Raw genomic sequence first — 6798 nt, forward strand, 5'->3', positions numbered from 1 at the left:
AGCCAGAGAGAGAGAGAGAGAGGGAAGCAGGCTCTCCGCCAAGCAGAGAGCCCGATAGCATCCTTTTTTCTTTAAAACTTTACAGTGTAGGGATAGAGGGAATATACCTCAGTATCATAAAAGCCATCTGCAAAAAGTCCACAGTGAATATCATTCTCAAGGTGGAAAAACTGAGAGCTTTTCCCCTAAGGGGAGGAACATGGGAGGGATGCCCAGTATAACCACTGTTGTTCAACATTAGCCCTAGAAGTCCTAGCTTCAGCAATCAAACAACAAAAAGAAATAAAAGACATGCAAATAGGCAAAGAAGAAGTCAAACTCTCACTCTTTGCAGATGATATGGTACTTTATGTGGAAGACAAAAGACTCCTCCCCAAAACTGCTAGAACTCATACAGGAATTCAGTAAGGTGACAGGATATAAAATCACTGCACAGAAATCAGTTGCATTTCTATATACAAACAACAAGACAGAAGAAAGAGAAATTATGGATTCGATCCCATTTACAAGTGCACCCAAAACCATAAGATACCTAGGAATAAATCTAACCAGAGAGGCAAAGAATCTGTACTCAGAAAAGTATAGAATATTCATGAAATAAATTGAGGAAGATACAAAGAAATGAAAAAAAAAGTTCCATGCTTATGGATTAGAAGAACAAATATTGCAAAAATCTCTATGCTACCTTGAGCAATCTACACAATTAAGGCAATACCTATCAAAATGCCATCAACTTTTTTCAAAGAAATGGAACAAATAATACTAAAATTTGTGTGGAACAAGAAAAGACCCGAAATAGCCAGAGGAAAGTTGAAAAAGAAAAAGAAAGTTGAAAGTTGAAAAAGAAAACCAAAGCTGGTGGTGTCACAATTCCAAACTTACAAAACTGTAATCATCAAGACAGTATGGTACTGACACAAAAACAGACACATAGATCAATGGAATAGAGTAGAAGCCTAGAAATAAACCCTCAACACTATGGTCCACGAATCTTTGACAAAGCAGGAAAGAATGTCCGATGGAAAAAAGACAGTCTCTTCAACAAATGGTGTTGGGAAAATTGAACAGCCACATGCAGAAGAATGAAACTGGACCATTTCCTTAAACCATACACAAAAATGAACTCAAAATGGATGAAGGACCTCAGTGTGAGACAGGAATCCATCAAAAGCCTTGAGGAGAACACAGGCAGCAATCTCTTAAGCCTCAGCTGCAGCAACTTCTTCCTAGAAACATCACCAAAGGCAAGGGAAGCAAGGGCAAAAATGAACTATTGGAACTTCATTAAGATCAAAAGATTTTGCACACAAAGGAAACTGACAAAACTGAAAGACAACTGACAGAATGGGATAAAATATTTGCAAATGACATATCAGATAAAGGACTAGTATACAAAATCTATAAAGAACTTACCAAACTCCACTCCCAAAGAATAATCCAATCAAGAAATGGGCAGAAGACGTGAACAGACATTTCTTCAAAGAAGTCATCCAAATGGCCAATAGGCACATGAGAAAGTACTCAACATCACTCAGCACCAGGGAAATACAAATCAAAACCTCAACGAGATAACACCACACACCAGTCAAAATGGATAAAATTAACAAGTCAGAAAACAACAGGTGTTGCTGAGGATGTGGAAAAAGGGTAACCCTCCTACACTGTTGGTGGGAATGCAAGCTGGTGCAGCCATTCTGGAAAACAGTATGGAGGTTCCTCAAAAAGTTGAAAATAGAGCTACCCTACGATTTACCCTAAAGATGCAAAGATACCCTAAACATCTGAAGGGGCATGTGATCCCAATGTTTGTAGCAGCTATGTCCACAACAACTAAACTATGGAAAGAACCTAGATGTCCATCAACACATAAATGGATAAAGAAGATGCAGTATATATACACAGTGGAATATTATGCAGCCATCAAAAAATGAAATCTTGCCATTTGCAACAACATGGGTGGAACTAGAGGGTATTATGCTAAATGATATAAGTCAATCAGAGAAACACAATTATCATATGTTCTCACTGATATAGGAATTTGAGAAAAAAGACAGAGGATCATAGGGAAAGGCAGGGAAAAATGAAACAAGATGAAACAAGAGAGGGAGAAAAACCATAAGAGACTCTTAATCTCAGGAAACAAACTGAGGGTTGCTGGAGTGGAGGGGGTGGGAGGGATGTGGTGGCTGTGTAATGGTCACTGGGGAGGGTATACTGTGGTGCTAAGGTGAGCTCTCTGAGTTGTATAAGACTGAAGAATCACAGACTTATATGCCTGAAAAAATAAATTATATGTTAATTTAAAAAATACGTATTTTATTTACTTATTTGTCTGAAAGAGACAGAACATGAGCAGGGGGAACGGCAGAGAGATAGGGAGAAACAGGCTCTCTGCTGAGCAAGGAGCCTGATGCAGGACTTGTTCCCAGGACCCTGGGATCATGACTTGAGCTGAAGGCAGACACTTAAGCAACTGACCCATACAAGCGTCCCTCAGCTGTATTAAAAAAAATAATAATAAGTATGCCCAATGTGGGGCTTAAACTCACAACCCTGATATCAAGTGTTACATGCCTACTCAGTGAGTCAGCCAGGTGTCCCCCAATGATCAGTTTTAATGGAGAAATCATGCCACCTTTTGTGGTCTTTTAGTAGACTGACATATACAATTGTTTTAAGTATAAATTTCAGTACTATCTTCTGAGATTATCCTCCAGCTTGCAGGTTGAGAGGGTGCCCACTGATTTCATGTCACTTACTTGAGCCAAAGAAAAATTTATGAAAAGAGGTGGTCAAAACTCATCAATAAAATACATTTACTGAGCCGCTACTACCAATAATAAGGAAATCTTTTGAGTCAACTAACTCCTAAATAAAGTTCCTTCTCAAGTGAAATATTATAAATTCTAAGCTTGGAGAAGAATTTTTATATTCTTTGGAGAAAAAGACTTAAGTCACTAAGAAATTGTTTCCTTTCATTGTCAAATGAAAAATGAAAGGTCTGAGAGACACTTCAGAAGCCACGCTGACCACTGGAGCCACTCATTGGCTCTGGTTGAAACTCAGCCCAGGCCAGTGAGATGGCACAGTAATCACACAGGTCATGGTGCTGGGAAGGGACAGTGGGTGCTGACAGCCAACTTAGCTGAAGGCCAAAACAGAGGGGTTGACCAGTTATATAGCTCCAAAGCAATTTCTTTCCTCTTTTAAAAAGATTTTATTTATTTAAGAGGGAGAGAACACCAGACAAAGTGAGCACAAGCAGGGGTAGGGGGAGCAGGAGAGGGAGAAGTAGGCTCCCTGTTGAGTGGGGAGCCCAATAAGGGTTCTTAAACCCTATATTTGTAGGGTATACATAGTTAATAGTTTAGGGTAAACTATAAACATAGGGCCATACTAGATCAGAATAGATATAAGAAAAGGCTTACTTTTGGGACTTGAAACACCTTCCCTTTTTAAGATGGCCTTAAACATCTTGCTTATCTGGGGAGCACTGGGGCCTTCTGATAAGAGCTGAGTTTACAGCTTAGTTTTGACAAATACCAAGACCTAAATAACCACATCCTATCAAGGCACAGAACAATCTCAAGCCCCTGGAAAATTCCTTCACATCTATTCATGGCAATCCCCCTCCTCGGAAGCAACAACTGCTCTGGTTTTTAGTACCATTAAATTAGTTTTACCTCATTTAGAACACCGAGAACTAGACATTCTTGAACAATGAAATTGGCTCTTTGCAAATACCATAGGAGAGGTCTTTTAAATTATCTTTAATAAAATTATCTTTATAAACAATAGAAGAAAGCCTTCTAGCTTTAGAAGTCTGCGTATTTATTATGAGATTAGACTTATAACTCAACCATCAAATGTGACTACATTTAAATAACAGAAAAACAAGATATAGATATCCTAAATCTAATAATCCTAGGGGGGAAAAATAATGGGATGTCTGTGTGTGATTTGCTTCTGTTTCTTTTTAAAGAAAGGCTTCAAAGAATATCAGTTTAATAATCCTTGTTAAAAAAAAATCAGCTGAATAAATTTGAAGATCCAATTGGCTTCAGTAAATGATTTATGAATCAGGCAGCATCCCTTCTAGCAAATAGATGACTCTCAAGAGATACACAAAATGGAAAGTTTTTTGTTTTTTCTTTTTAGAAGAGGGGGGAGAGTAGCAAAAGAAAAGGATTGCTCTTGTGTTTTAAGACTTTATTTGACGGAGAGAGATCGAGCACCGCAGGGGGGAGATGCTTAACTGATTATATACCTTAAAAGGTCAGAGGAACTGTGCAAATATGATTAAGTTCAGGATTTTATTTATTTATTTGAAAGACACCATGCATGTCAGAGAGAGAGAGAGCATGGAGGGGGTGGGAGAGTGGGGGAGGGATAGAAGGAGAGGAAGAAGCTGAGTCCCCACTGAGCAGGGAGTCCAATGTGGGACTCCATCCCAGGACCCTGGCTCATGGCTCGAGTTGAAGGCAGATGCTTAATCGACTGAGCCACCTAGGCACCCTTCTTCAGGATTTTAAAATGGGGATGTTAACCTAAATTAGCTAGGTAATTTACCAAATGTAATTACCATCTGTCATCATACAGTCCTTAGGAAAGTGAGCCAGGAAGATTAACGTAAGTAGGAGAAGATAAGCAAGAGGATGGGACTGATGAGAGGAAGGTGTCGTGAACCAAGAAACATTGGCAGTACAGGGAAGGAAATGGGTTCTTTCCTAGAGCCTCAGAAGCAAGCAGCCCTGCCAGCATGAACATGGATATTGGACTTTTGAACTCCAGAATTATAAGAAGTAAATCTGTGTTGTTCTGAGCCACTAACTCAGTGGTAATTAGTTAGAGCAGTGTTAGGAAACTCATACAGATGCTATCTACCTCCTAGGTTTATGAGAAAGGTAAATTAACATGAAACGTGCAAATTGGCAAACACATTGTAAGGAGATTCAGAAGCTGAAAGTTGGGGAAAGTGATGATGGAGAAGAGTTTACAAGTTTCAGTAAGAATCTCAGGGTAGGGGTGCCTGGGTAGTACAGTTGGTTTACCATCCAACTCATCGTTTTGGCACCGGTGTGATCTCAGAGTCATGGGATCTAGCCCTGGGCCAGGCTCCTGCTGAGTTTAGAGTCTACTAAAGTTTCTCTCTGCCTCTGCCCCTCCCCGCCTCTCTCTCTCAAATAAATAAATTAATTAATTAACTTTGAAAAAGAATCTCAGGGCAGGTTTCATGGAGAAGATAACTTTAGAACACACACACAAATGTGTGGCACACACATTTGCTAATACTTCCATTAAAATCTTTTCATTTACCAATCAAGGCTTAAAGGAATATAATATAGTTCTAATTTGTACCTTTTATTTCTAAGATCTTTTCATGAGTTTAGGAAACATTTCATTTCCTTTTCTGTAATCTGTCCATTCAAATAATTTGCCCATGTTTTTTTAAATTTTTTTAAGATTTTATTTATTTGTTTGACAGACAGAGATCACAAGTAGGCAAAGAGAGAGAGGAAGGGAAGCAGGCTCCCTGCTGAGCAGAGAGCCTGATGTAGGGCTTGATCCCAAGACCCTGGGATCATGACCTGAGCCGAAGGCAGAGGCTTAACCCACTGAGCCATCCAGGTGCCCCTGTTTTTAAAATTTTTTAAAGATTTTACTTGTTTATTTGATAGAGAGATAGAGAGAACACAAGTAGGCAAAGTGGCAGGCAGAGGGAGAGGGAGAAGCAGGCTCTCCACTGAGCAGGGAGCCCAATATGGGACTCAAACCCAGGACCCCAGGATCATGATTTGAACTGAAGGCAGTTACTTAACCTACTGAGTCACCCAGGGGCCCCATGCCCATGTTTTTATTATTTAGAATTTTTCTTGGCATACTGTATAGTAGAAAAAGAGCAAGTTGTAGGATATTATGTATAATATGAGCACAGTGGTAAAGATCATTTTTAATCTCATGTGTATATTATGTGTGAATATATACTTTGGACATACATTATGTATATGTACATCTACCTCATATGTTATCTTAAAAATGCATGCCAAACTACTGGGTATTTACCCTAAAGATACAAATGTAGTGATCCGAAGGGGCACGTGCACCCGAATGTTTATAGCAGCAATATCTACAACAGCCAAACTATGGAAATAACCTAAATGTCCATCAACAGATGAATGGGTAAAGAATAAGTGGTATATATATGTGGAATATATACACAATGGAATACTATGCAGCCATCAAAAGAAATGAAATCTTGCCATTTGTGATGGCATGGATGGAACTAGAGGGCATCATGCTTAGCGAAATAAGTCAATCAGAGAAAGACAACTATCATATGATCTCCTTGATATGAGGAAGTGGAGATGCAGCATGGGGGGGTGTTAAGGGGGTGGGAGAAGAATAAATGAAACAAGATGGGATTGGGAGGGAGACAAACCATAACTGACTCTTGGTCCCACAAAACAAACTGAGGGTTGCTGGGGGAAGGAGGGTTGGGAGAGGGGGGTGGGGTTATGACATTGGGGAGGGTATGTACTATGGTGAGTGCTGTGAAGTGTGTAAACCTGACAATTCACAGACCTGTACCCCTGGGGATAAAAATATATTATATGTTTATAAAAAATAAAAAAATTTTTAAAATGCATGCCAAAGTATAAAATTTTTCTCTAGGAGAGGAGCAGGCAGAAGGTTAATAGGTGATGCTCATTTCATAACTTAGAAACATAAGAAAAAAATTATGGAAATTATTTGACTGGTATATGATGTTTAGTTGTCTATGTTTTAGATAAGCCATCA

Source organism: Mustela putorius, unplaced genomic scaffold (assembly GCF_011764305.1).
Source record: "Mustela putorius furo isolate JIRA1106 unplaced genomic scaffold, ASM1176430v1.1 tig00003909_pilon_pilon_pilon, whole genome shotgun sequence".
Classification (NCBI taxonomy): Eukaryota; Metazoa; Chordata; class Mammalia; order Carnivora; family Mustelidae; genus Mustela; species Mustela putorius.